Genomic DNA, 14,025 nt, shown 5'->3' on the forward strand with positions numbered 1-14,025 from the left:
GCGATGACCAAATTTTGCGAAGTCCGCAGCCACGCTGAGACCACCCCCATACACCTTTCACACCACCATTGTGTAACCTTTAGTATAAAAGACCTGGCGCCCTGATGCTGCCATGGCATGACAGCATAGTTTTGTTAAAGCAGCTATTCACTATTATTTGTTCTGTTTTAAATGCAGTCGAGGCTGAGTTGCGTACACATGCTGCATTCTCTTTAACCCCCATCTGTGCACATTACTGTTATCCAATCAGAAGCAAGATTATTACATATCTTGAATGTTAATTTCTAAATTCTACCTCACACTGGAACATCAACAGAACGTTGCTGCTTCAAATGGAATCCATTAGTCTGTGGGGCTGATTCCATCGGTTGCTATTGGAGACACTTTCAGACACGTCCCAGAAGCGGCACGCCGCGCCGCTAAAGGTCTGATCGGGTTCTAGTTTTGCCGCGAGTCCCTTCTTGGACACGCCAGTATCTGCTATTAACATTCAAAGATACTTTATTAATCCCAGAGGGAAATTAGAGTTTCAGTACACACAATTCTGAGATCAGACATACATGCATAGACATAGACAAGAATTGGTGACCGTGGTCATTCGTAACCCTGAGTCGTGCTACCTTTATCAGGGTTACATGAGGATTGGGTCAGGTGGAGGAAAAAAAGGCACTTCAGAGTTACCCTCCACAGGGAGGGCAGCTTTGCTCTGCAAAAAACACCTCAGATAGAGATGCAACAGACTTCAGACAACACACAACATAAGTGTCCACTAGGTGGGGCGGTAGGGTAGAGGACTCTCCAAACATCTGTGCATGCAGCCTCGATAAGCAGCGCTCGTCACCTCCATCTGAAGGGGGGTCATTGGTTTTAGGGAGCACAGTGACTTCTGGAACTATTCAACGGCCTTCAACGCTCGCAGTCCCGCCCAGGCTGGGATAGGGAGACAGAGTTGCAATGGCAGCATTCCACATTTCTTCTGAGGGGGAGTTATCACTTCAGCCTCACAGGCCCAAGGGCACCAGATTCGGATAAGAACTTGTTTTGGGGCCAGACAGAGATCATTTCCTCTCTGTCTTAAAGTTCTGTTGGTCCTCAACCCCTCTAAATCCAATAATGGCGTAGTTAATCAATCCCAATCCGTGCTGACCCGTCAACTCGTTCCTGGATTGAATTCACCTTCTGTGTGCCTTCTGAGTCTGAATCTCAGCCAAAGTTCCAAGCTTACGACTCATCTCGACAATTATATGAGCTTGTGCGTTCACAGCGCGGCGTAATCCATCCCTGAGCTCCGGGATTGAGCCAGTATTCCTCGACAGCTCATTAATTTTCCGGTAAGCTAGGTAACCACCCAGGTCGAAAAGCAGGAACCCTGACACCAACACCAGGAATATCCAGACATCTTCAGAATCCTCTACAGACAGTTGAGATAAGCAGATCAGGTTCCGCTGTTTCCAGGAGTCCATGATGTGCCCAACTGGCTCTGTCCCAGAGGGGCACCCGGGAGCCCCTTCTCCCGTCCTCATCGTTGAAAAATTTTGTCAATCACGTTGAGAGACCAACTGATCAGGTCCATTTTTATTCATTTTCAGTTTCCAGAAAAAATGCAGAAGCGCCGTCCACCCAAAGACAGACAAAGAGCCTTGGGATAAGACAGGGAGGAGAGGAGGAGAAAAGCGTCTGAACTCTCCAAGAGCCGGAAGAAGACATGGGGTTAGACAGGAACTCACACACTGTTTCAGTGAAAAACCTTCTGTAATTTTTCAAAATAAAAGACTATTGTAGCGATGCACTTTCATATCTGTGTAGATTATGTCAATAAATGAGACCTACTGGCTTATTTGCTCCCAGCATCGCTCCAGAAGTGCAGCAGTGTGTTTTCATGGCTTAAATCCTGGCGGTGGAGAGGAACAACATCAAATGTCAAACGTGATTTCCTTATTTTTGATTTAATGGCAGATGGCTTAAACAAACCATGAACTTTGACATCTGGAGGGATTTTGTGATCTCGCGAGTCAAGCGAGAAGCCCGACTCGCAGTAAAGCGAAGCTCGCGAGTAAACTATTGCGTTCTGTGCTGCTGATGCTTCCAGTGTGAAGTGGGGGTAAGACTCAAAGTCCTGAAAACAATCCAGAAAAAGTATTTTTATATTAAAATATAGACCAAGACAGTTAGTGTATGAACTTCTATCGACTGCATTGATATCCTAGATATTTGTGCATAATATAAGTTCATATGCTAATGTCCGACCTTTTCTCAGGATCTAACCAAACGGAAGCAAACATTGTTAAATCCTAGTATGTAGTTGTGCCCACGCTACAACAACCTCACAATTTTTTCTAAAATACCAACTTGGACTTTCAGTTCTGTGTGAATCTGAATAAGATCCTGAGAGCGGATCTCTGCGTCGTTGAGAAATCAGCAGCTTCCAGTGCAAAGATTATGAAGAAACCAAAAGCAGACAAATCCAAAACAAAAGGGAAGTCTATGAACTTGTGAAGAAGAAACCAACAACAACAACAACAACAAAACCTCAAGTAGACATCATAATCAGCTGTTTAAGCCTTCAAGCCCCATGAGATGTCTAAGCTGCAGCTGTTACACACCTGCTTAGACTCTATCAAAACCTGGATGGTGGGAGCTTTCTTCAGCTGAATGAAGATAAGACTGAGATCCTCATCTGTGTCCCAGACAAGCTGGTTCCCAAAGTCAGAGACTCTCTTGGTCAGCTTGCTTCCCACACCAAACCTTCTGTCAGGAATCTTGGCGTGACCTTTGACCCAGCTCTCACCCTGGATTCTCATGTCAGTTCTCTTGTTGGCTCTTCCTTCTTCCATCTCAGGAACGTTGCTAAGCTGAGTCCCATTCTGTCCCGCTCTGAACTTGAGACAGTTCTCCACACCTTCATCTCCTCATGCTTAGACTACTGTAACTCTCTTTTCACGTGTCTGAGCAGAACCTCCCTGAACCGTCTACAGGTGGTTCAGAACGCCTGTGCTCGGCTTCTGACCAAGTCCTCCAAACACACCCACATCACCCCGCTTCTCCTCCAGCTTCACTGGCTGCCAGTCACCTTCAGGGTTCATTTCAAGATCCTGGTTCTGGTCTATAGGGCCTTACATGGACAAGCACCATCTTACATTGGTGATCTTCTTAGTCCCTACACCCCCAGCAGGTCCCTGAGGTCCAGTGATCAAAGCCTACTGGTTGTGCAGCACCAGGCTAAAGGTCAAAGGTGACAGATCATCTGCTGCTGTGGCCCCCAGACTCTGGACCTCTCTCCCCCTGAGCCTGAGACCAGTGGACTCAGTGGTCTCCTTTAAAAAGCAGCTGAAGACTCACTTGTTCAAGCTGGCTTTTGTATGACCTTCTTCACCTCTCTCTCTTTATTCTGCTCTCCCCACCTATTCCACCTTCCTCAGGATCCACTGGTTTCCCACTTTCCTGTTCACTCTCTCTCTTTATTAACATTTTTTATCACAATTGCCTATTTTTGCTCATTTCAAATATATTTTTAAACATTTTCTAAATGCTTTTTTATATTTTTACATTTTTTGTTTTTGTGAAGCGCCTCGTGATTTTTATCTTGTGAGGCGCTATAGAAATTATATCTTCTTCTTCTTCTTCTTCAATCCAAGCCGTTGACGTTGATTTGGGCGTTTAGAATTAATCAGACGTCTCATTTGGGAATTTCTGCACGTGTGTCACCCTGAGGGATCAACCAGGTGGCAGGAAAATGGAAATAAAAGTGCATCTCAAAACAGAATGAAGGCTGAAACAGAAAGACCTGGATCTGCAGGCAGACCCCAGGAATCCCGTCTATGTAGAGACTCCACATGAGTCCTGAGCTTTTCTTCCACATGATTGGCTCATCAGACCACACAGATGTCAAAAGGTCACCTGAAAAAAATCATCATTGTGGAAAGGTGGAGATGAATTTCATGTTCTCTTTGTGTCTCTAAATCGGTACTGGAGACATCAGAGGGGAGACGGAGCGATCCTCGTGAGAGATAGCCGGATGCATTATGCAACAGGCAGGTGGTGACCCGTCACCAGAGGGCGGCCGAGACGAGATGAGAGCTTTCATGACCTGTTTAGCAGCAGGTCTATTATACATTATACTGTATACATCCGCTCCTCTGCACTTCTGCAGAGTTTTACAGCTGAAAACGTCAGAAACATCTGATCGTTTCCCAGCGGGAGAATCAACCAAACTCTCATCCGCGTCATATCAACTTCCTGGAGTCATGTCCCTAAATGCTCACCAGCAACTCACCTGGAAACCAGTTGTCGTAAACGCTTCTTTCTGGGTGGGATCAAACCTCTCGCATCAGATTGTAAAAGTTAAAGGGAAACTAAGGATGTTTTTCATAGTTTTAAATCCTTTTCTTGAGGCAGTCTGTGCTAAAATGACTCTTTTCAGGGTGATGAAGCCACTCAGACCCCACCGCCCTCTGGGGCCAGAACACTACACTTGCAACTTCAGAGGGAAGTTTGGGCCTCCCTGCTGAGGCTGCTGCCCTCGTGACCCAACCCCAGATAAGAAAACGGGTGGATGGATGGATGGAGACGGTCCAATCACCTGATTTTAGCTGAAGACCGAGATGGAAGAGCAGTTGTCTGCTGATGGGAAGGAGAGCGCTTCCATCCCCAGCTCCAGAACCCTGAATGGCTTCTCAGATTTGGGTCGACGGCAGAAAAATATTCTTCAGAGAATCAACAAAGTATTCATTTGACATTGATATGATCCCATTTTCCTGCACGATTCCCTGACAGTCTTATTTTCTCATTCCCACAACATCTCATACAAGCTGCAAAACCAGACGTCGTGTGGAGGAATTGGTTCCTGCATTCATATAAAACTGACAGATGGAGAGATGCGGCGGAGCCCAGCGGATGCTGTTTTTAAGTCACACCAGGTATCCAGAACTTTATTTGATATCGCACCTGAAGTGAATTTCACACACGTATAGTGAGCTACAACCTCTTTAACTGCTCTGATTCAAGCCCATAGACGGACGTATTTGTAAACGGCGTTTATCGCCACTGATCTGATGCGTTTTATGAGGTTTAATAGCACGACACCTTCCCGGTTCCATCAGCTCTCAGTTCTATTAAGTCGAGGCCAGAGGGTTGCGTTTGGGGCGGCGTGATCATACGGTTTTTAAATGGAGGAAGTCACAGATAACACGAGTTATTTATTTCTTATCATTTCTGAATGTGTTTTTGTTCCTGATGCCGGCTTCAAAAGCCCAGAACACACTTTTAACCGGAACAGAGGAAACGTAATGACTGAATGCGTCTGCTTCATGAAGCACAGGTGAGACGGCGACAGCAAATGAAAAGCTAATCAGAGGTAAGATAATGCGTGCGCAGTCAGAGATCATCAACAAAGAAAAATACAGAGTGTTCCGAGTTAATGGAGCCATTTATCGCCCATATGGTTATTAAATACAAGTCTTACAGGAGAGAGCCAATGTGGCATATGGTCTCCAGTAGCCAGCTAGCTAGTTAGCTGCTGAGGTTGTGTTGTGACAGATGGTTTGGTTTGAGTAGTGCAGCCCCGCAGCTCATTGGCTAAAACAAAACCCTTGTGATTCTGCTGCTGCTCTGAATAGTTGTCCTCCATTAAGGAGCCCTCGCTCTTCCTCTTGTGGTCTATTGTCCGGGTTTTTGCCAAAATGCTCTTCAGCAGTTGTATTTTTTTGTTTGGGCTGGACTGAAAATCAGCGTGGGACAATAGGTAGCATGTTTTATCAATGAACAGCTACATGCTCATGCTGCCTTCATAACTGCAGTCAGATGTTAATTAGACAGTGTTTACACAATGGTGTGTGTGTGTGTGTGTGTGTGTGTGTGTGTGTGTGTGTGTGTGTGTGTGTGTGTGTGTGTGTGTGTGTGTGTGTGTGTGTGTGTGTGTGCGTAAAGCACAAAAATAAATAAAAAACAGCTGAGGTATAAAAAAATAAAATGCCCATGTTAACAAATAAACTATGATTCTACTGTATTTTTATTGTTTATTCTATGTCGTGTTTTGTGTCCCTCTGGTCCCCAGCCCCTCCTGTTCCCACTCCAGGTTCTCCCCTTGTGTCTCATTATGATCCCCAACTCTCTCCAGGCTTCCCTCTTGTTTCCCCCTAGTCAGTCCCTGGTAGTTCCTACATGGTTTTGTATAAAGCCGGGCGGACACTGTGCGACTTTTTCACTCGCAGCGTTCAGCTTCAGCTCAAACTGTACGACTTCCTCGCAGGGCAGATCTCACGAGTCACGCGCTCACACTGCACGACCCAGTTCTCGCATGCGACCTGACTGCTCACACTGTACGTCTGGTAGCAACACGTCGGCCCTAAAATTATGCTAAAAATAGCAGTTTTTACTCAACACGTCAGACTTTTTTGTCTTGTTTTGCCTGTTGTCCTTCGGGAGTGCTGCAGGAGGACACACAGGGATTTATGGGGGTTGGATGAGGAAAACGAAATAAAGAAAGTAAATCTGTGTTTTGTGATCAGTTTAATTTGACATGAACACGACAAACACGCTTTCTTGACAATCTTTGTGAGTAAAAAGAAAAACGTGTAGAAACAAAAACGAACAACGTGTGTTATTAGGGAAATAGCGAGCGGTGTTGATACAGGATTGCGCATGCGCCGTGAGCGGTTCTGGTACTTTTTGGGTCGCAGCGCCGCTTCAACAGTGCGATACCCTCACGAGGGACGAGCAAAATATCAAACACGCCAGAAGTCCGTGCGACCTCACGACTGCTGATCGGCAGCTGGTCACGTGGTGTTAATCGCCGCTCGTAACCCCCTGTACACTACACGACGCTCGGCTCAACACTCGCCCCGATCTCGTGGATTCTCGCACGAGTGGAAAATCGGCTCAAAAAAGTGAAAAAGTCGCACAGTGCACGCCCGGCTTTAGTCCTCCTCTAGTTATTAGTTATTTATATTTGCCCTCAGTCTTTACATTTAGTTATTCGGTGTTTTACAGGTTAATGTTTAGCCCTCCGGCTTAGTTCTTTTCCCCATTTAGGTTATTGATGGCACCTGTCTTCCCTCCAGATCTCACCCCTCACACCTGTCACCTGTTCCCCTGATCACCTCCCTCTGTGTTTACAAACCCTGTCTTGTCCCTCAGTGTTTGTCGGTCCATTGTCTTTTGTCAAATGAGCTAAAACGCAAGAAGCGAGGGTGCAGAGCGGGAGCAAAACGGAGACAGAGAAAGAGGAAACTCAAACCATCTCTTCCATCGATCATAATGGCCAATGTGAGATCACTGGCCAACAAGATGGAGGAACTCCAAGCCCTTTCAAGGACTCAGCCAGAGTTTCGGCAGTTTCAGAACCGCTGGAGGAGATAATGCAAAGAAGGATTCTCCAGAGAATCAAGAACATGATGGACAACCCTGAGCATTCTCTTCACAAGACTGTCCGACAACGGAAGAGTGTCTTCAGTCAGAGGCTTCTTCAGTTTGGCTGCAACACTGACCGCTACTGGAGATCCTTCCTGCCAACAGCCATTGTAATATACAACAACTCTTTGATGACTTGATTATTATTATTATTCTGAGCTACTACAGCAATCAGTTTCCCTCTGGGATTAATAAAGTATTTTTGAATTGAATTGAATTTGAACAAACAAAACAGCTTTATGATGAGCCTTCAGACGTGAAGCAACGTTCTCGTCACCATCACCACGTTCACACAACCTGAGGAACTGATCCAGGTGTGTATTGATAAAATAGGTTTCTGTTCAACATAAACACACACTCACCGAGGAAGCTCGACTTTAACAACACCTGAGCCAACTTTTCAGCCCTACTCCGAAGCTTTATTGGAACAAAAGCTCATCTATTTTTCAGCAGGTTTGTTGGAGAAGTTATGTCCTGAGGACAATATCCTCACACAGGTGTCAACACAGTTCAGAGGCACGCAGGTGTGTTCAGGAGAGCCGAGTGCTGCATTTTTAATAAGCAGCACTCATTAAGTGTTGAAGGCTGTGGGGCAGCACACACACGGTACCAGTCGGGCACCAGACAGGAAGTGACTGGGGTGAGGGGAGTGTGTGGATTTTAGGTCCCGTTGTAATAACTTCACCTCAGAACAGCAGGAGGTTTCTGAGGTCACTCTTCTCCCTGATGTGTTTCTGCAGTAGAAACATGAAAGAGGCCTGAAACCTTCTCAAAACTTCTGACGGTTGAGTGTTCTCACCATTCACAGTGACCAAGCTAATTGATGAAAAGCTTTGTGGAGTAGAACTTTCCTGGATGTGGGTTCCTCAGCACCGTTTCTCTTTGTGTTCAGCACGATTTCCATGTTAGTGGTTTTTTTCTGCTTAACTCCTTGTAGACGATTATCAAAACGCATCAAACCACTTGAAGCCTCCAGATGGAGTATCTAGATTAGTCCTTTCATCAGAAACCTGTCACATTCACTCCTGTACATGTCTGCTGCCCTCTGGTGGACGGTCCACAGGTGGCGAGTGCCACTTTTATTTCTTCATTACCCCCAAATTCCACTACCTCCGCTCCGACACGAACGCCGGAGCAAAATCGGTCCCGTTGTAGTCAATCAGAGCTGTTCCACCACTGCGGCCGTGCGGCGCCCGCCGTTCCGCCATACGGCAAAAATAGAATCGATCCTATTTTTGCCGGACGCCGAAGCACCTCCGCAGTCAATGGACAGAAATCACAACCGCCCAACAGGAAAAGGAGCAAGCACAACTTCCGTTTTTCACAATAAATCGATAAACAAAAGGCGTTTTTTGTTTCATATGTACAGGTTTAACAACTTTTAACAACTATCAATGGTAGCTGAACTTTAAATGCACAAAAGTAAGCCATAAATACAGTTTCCACTATCAAAGTAGTCACACTTTGTTGATCCAAACACTGCTGATCTCTCAACACAAATGATGGCAGATGAATCCGTTCATTTCGATGCTTCTCCCACACAACGGGTGTTTGGATCTAACTTCTGCGTTTATTGCTCGGACTGTATCGCAAGATCTCGAAAATCCCGCGCATGCTTGTTTGCCCCCCTCAGGTCTCCGCACCGGATCGGAGCCGTTGTAGAGCGGGTACCAGTAAAAATTGAGTTCGGAAGCGAGCGGCTGCGGAGGGCGGGGGCGGACCGCAGCGGAGCGGAGCGGAGGTAGCGGAATTTGGGGGTGAGTCTTATTTTGTTTTAACTGTTGTCTCCTGTGCCGCCTAAGGAACATCCTGCAGGAATGACAAAATTTCAGATGAGTATGTGATGAGAAATCAACGGTGATGTAAAATAAACTGCTTTGATATTTCTGCAAATTGCACTTAAAAAAATAGCTGCTAGCTGGTAAATCGCGTTACACAACGTTGATGTTTTATCTCCACAAATAACACAAGCCTGGAGGAGTTCTGCTGTGTGGTGGAGATGCTAATGCTAACAGTTAGCTTCTACTAGCTGAGACGCTCTCTGCTGTTTCCTGGACGCTAAACCAACAACAGCCTTCCCCGTCGTGAGTCCAGATGGGCGAGTCCATGGATGTTAAGTGACAGTGTGACGTAGATCTGTCAGGATTTTCTAATCCTACAGTTTCACCGTCTGTTTTCGATCAGAAGCTACTGCAGGAGATAGATGTAGGAGACTATCTTCATGTTCAGCCTGCATGAAACACTCAGAGTGACCGTTAGAATCAGAAATAATCAATAAAAATGGTTTTCAATGAAGTATCACTCTGAAACAAATGCAAACTTTTCTTTGAAAACATCAACCCAGAACTTCTGCACACTGAACCATAAAGCACACACTCAGAGCACCATATCTGACACATCTGATGTTTGATCGCGTACCTGGGTCGCCAACACTCCTCAAACGGGTCTTCATAAAACTGTTTTGTTTGTTGAAACCAGTAAAACCTTTAAAGAGGAACTAGGCAGGTTTGGCTTGCTTTTAGCACCCCCTAGTGTCCGTTTGGAATGAATCAATCATCGTTTTCTGCTGATTCCTGCTGCTCAGCTTACACCATAAAACATGTTTTAATCAGCACATTAGCATATAAATCACCCCCAACTGCGCATGTTATGCTTTAATGTTTCAGAGAAGAAGCAACTTTCTGCAGACGAGGCTAAAGTCCCTGACTGGTACGGTGGAAAAAAGCAAACGATGTTTCACGTGTGAAATCTTTTACATCAGGTGTGTTTTATTACTCAGAAGATCGGACTCCTTAGAGGAGAACGGGTCAAAATGATTTCAGCGTTGATGATCTGTTGCATCTTCACCGAGTTCCCAGATTTGATGCAGATCCGTGTTTCTTTTGCGTCCTTGAGTAAATACATCAGAAGTCTACCTGACACGTGTTCACGTTAACTGTTTAGTGATAGCCTTTCTGGATGTTAACACGGCCTTTTTCTTTTTGTACACAACTGAATCCAAACGGAGAAACGAGACAAACCTCAGCGATCCATCAGCAGATTTCCTTTAATGAAACTTTCACGCAGCGGTAATAAATCTCCAGCTGTGGACTGAGAGACAGGGCAGCCTGCAGCTTGTGGCGTTCATGCCAGCACATGACCCCCCCCCCCGTTGGGCCCGCTCAGCCTGCTTCTTCATGGCTCCTCCAACTGATGTGAGAGCCAAGAGTCTGAAGAGACCCACGTTCTCCCGGTTCCTAAACCTTCAGCTCTTTGTGGGTTCTTGTTTTCTGGATCCTTCTGAAGATCACCGATTTCCCTTCTGGACTTCCTGACTCCCTTTGTGCCAGCTTTCTCTGAATTCTGCCCATTTTAGAAGACTGGGGGTTGTTACCGCTGTTCTTGTCTTTGTCCTTTCTCCGGTGATCTGTTGTTTTATTATTCTAATCTGTCAACAACAGAGAAAACGGTTAAGTGTGTTTCATCCTTCAGTTCAGTGACACCAAACAGACGAACCAAGCAGTGTGAATCATGTGTGATGGGAGCAGAACAGAAGGTCCTGTGGTTATTCTACTCGTGTCATGAAGCAGAGACAAAAGGTCAGAAGCCTTTCAGGTGTCCTCTCCAGGTCCGTCCTAAAGCCCAAGTTCACTGAGAAACCGCTTTTTACTTTCAAATCAACATTCATGGACTCACCCATCTAGAATCACGACGGGGAAGGCCGTTGTTGGCTTAGCGTCCAGGAAAGAGCAGAGATCGTCTCAGCTAGTAGAAGCTAATGTTAGCATTAGCAACTCCACCACGTGGCAGAACTCCTCCAGGCTTGTGTTTGTGGAGATAAAACATCAGCGCTGCAGAGCAGACAGAGTCCGTGGTTGAGTCGTGTTCTTAACCAACTTCTTAACTTCTCCTTACTGAAACAGGAGCGCCAGAGTTTTTATCTCACGGAGGACCACTCACAAGGCATTCACCAACATAATAATAATAGAGAACAGCAGATTTGTTGAAAGCATTAGTGAATGAGAGATTCAATGATAGCATTTTTAGAGATTTCTTATTTCTAGGTGCAGCCAAGGGTTTGAGGGCGTCTGTTTTGGTGGCCTAAGGACTGAGTCTCTGCGTTTTGCAGATGATGTGGTCCTGTTGGCTTCATCAGAACGTGATCTACGGCTCTCACTGGAGCGGTTCGCAGCTGAGTGGGAAGCAGCTGGGATGAGAATCGGCTCCTCTAAATCTGAGATCATGGTCTTGTGTCAGAAAAGGGTAGAATGTCTCCTCCGGGTCAGGGAGGTCATGTCTCAAGTGGAGGTGTTTAAGTGTCTCGGGGACTTCTTCACGAGTGAGGGAAAGCTGGAGCGTGAGATCGATAGGCAGATTGGTGCTGCATCTGCAGTGATGCGGGCGTTGTACCTGTCTGTCGTGGTGAAGAGAGAGCTGAGTCAGAAGGCGGAGCTCTCGATTTACCCGTCGATCTACGTTCCTACCCTCACCTATGGTCATGAGCTTTGGGTAGTTACCAAAAGACTGGGATCGCGGATACAAGCAGCCGAAATTTGTTTTCTCCGCTGGGTGGCTGGGCTCTCCCTTAGAGATGGAGTGAGAAGTTGACTCATCTGGGAGGGGCTCAGAGTAGACCCGCTGCTCCTCCACATAAAGAGGAGCCAGTTGAGGTGGCTAGGGCCTCTGGTCAGGATGCCTCCTGAACGTCTCCCTGGTTAGGTTTTCCAACTGGGAAAGGGCCTGAAGGAAGACCCGGGACACGATGGAGGGACTATGTCTCTCAGCTGGCCAGGGAACGCCTTGGGATTCCCCCGGAGGAGCTGGCCCAAGTGGCTAGGGAGAGGGAAGTCTGGACCTCTCTGCCTAGGCTGCTGCCCCCACAACCCGACCATAGAGGAGCTGCCAAAAATGAATGGATGGATGAAAAAACTCTCACAGCAATCAGCTCCGGAGGTCTATCAGTTAAAAGAGAAGCAAATCCTGCATAAGAATATAACCGTTTTATAGGCTAGAGGCGAATAATCGGTGTGATGGAAGGATGGAGGTGCAGCGATGAGGCTGAAAGGTGAAGCTCTTCATCTCGGTTCCATTCTCCATCTAAGGCCCCCCACCCCCACCCCCCCCACGAGTTGACAGACAGGAATAGACTTACATAGCTGTGTGGTTACTACGGTGACCCTGATGAGATACTGGCAGCATTCTAACATTGATTATAGTTGACTTAGAATATGTTATGTTGTGTTCTGATCACACACAAAAACACAACCTGGTGTTTTTTTTATCAGACCACAGTGAAAACTCTGTTCTGTAACTTTTGCACAAAAGTGCACTTCTCTAAAGTTTGTTTACACATTTTTTTTACATTAAAAACTGAGTAAATCTCACAGAAACGGGATGGGTTGATCATCTTTCTACAGCCTGGTTGTGGTTCTGCTTTTCTCTGTTCGACTGGCAGGTAATTTATAGAAAATCCAGACTGTGAACTTTCCTGGGAAAATAATTGGGAAAAGCGTTTGCTGGGTGATAACTCTTCCTGACGAAAGTTTGTCCTTTCCAGAGCATTTATCACTAAAAGCCGGTGTAATGGTAACTTCAGTTCGGCGGTTCATGTTGGAGTGGAACCAAAGTGAGAAAAGAGCCACCTTATCATCACAAAACACACACACACACACACGCACGCACACGCACGTGCACACACGCACACACACACACGCACACACGCACACACTTATATTTTTACATATTTCCACTCAGTGATGATTTACTGAGTAACTAAACCACTGCAGGGCTCACACGTGCGGGTGGACACAGATAGAGTGAAAATGCTTTACACGGAACATTTACACGCTAGTTTAGAGCAGAAGTGTGTTTCATAATCATTTATGCAGGTTAAAGGAAGCATGCGTGTATTTTATTTCTGTAATACCATCTGAAAATGATCAAACACAGAAATCTTCGTCGTCGTCTTCCTCCGCTTATCCGGGTCCGGGTCGCGGGGGCAGCATCCCAACTAGGGAGCTCCAGACCGTCCTCTCCCCGGCCACCTCCACCAGCTCCTCCGGCAGGACCCCAAGGCGTTCCCGGACCAGATTGGAGACGTAACCTCTCCAACGTGTCCTGGGTCGACCCGGGGGCCTCCTGCCGGCAGGACATGCCCAAAACACCTCCCCGGGGAGGCGTCCAGGAGGCATCCTGACCAGATGCCCAAATCACCTCAACGGACTCCTTTTGATCTAGAGGAGCAGCGGTTCTACTCCGAGTCCCTCCCGAATGTCCGAGCTCCTCACCCTATCTCTAAGGCTGAGCCCTACGGAGGAAACTCATTTCGGCCGCTTGTGTCCGCGATCTCGTTCTTTCGGTCATTACCCAAAGCTCATGACCATAGGTGAGGATTGGGACGTAGATCGACCGGTAAATCGAGAGCCTGGCTTTCTGGCTCAGCTCCCTCTTCACCACGACAGATCGGCTCAGCGTCCGCATCACTGCAGACGCCGAACCGATCCGCCTGTCGATCTCCCGATCCCTCCTACCCTCACTCGTGAACAAGACCCCGAGATACTTAAACTCCTCCACTTGAGGTAGGACTTCTCCCCCGACCCGGAGTTGGCAAGCCACCCTTTTCCGGTCTAGAACCACGGT

Source organism: Nothobranchius furzeri, chromosome 13 (genome assembly GCF_043380555.1).
Source record: "Nothobranchius furzeri strain GRZ-AD chromosome 13, NfurGRZ-RIMD1, whole genome shotgun sequence".
Lineage (NCBI taxonomy): Eukaryota > Metazoa > Chordata > Actinopteri > Cyprinodontiformes > Nothobranchiidae > Nothobranchius > Nothobranchius furzeri.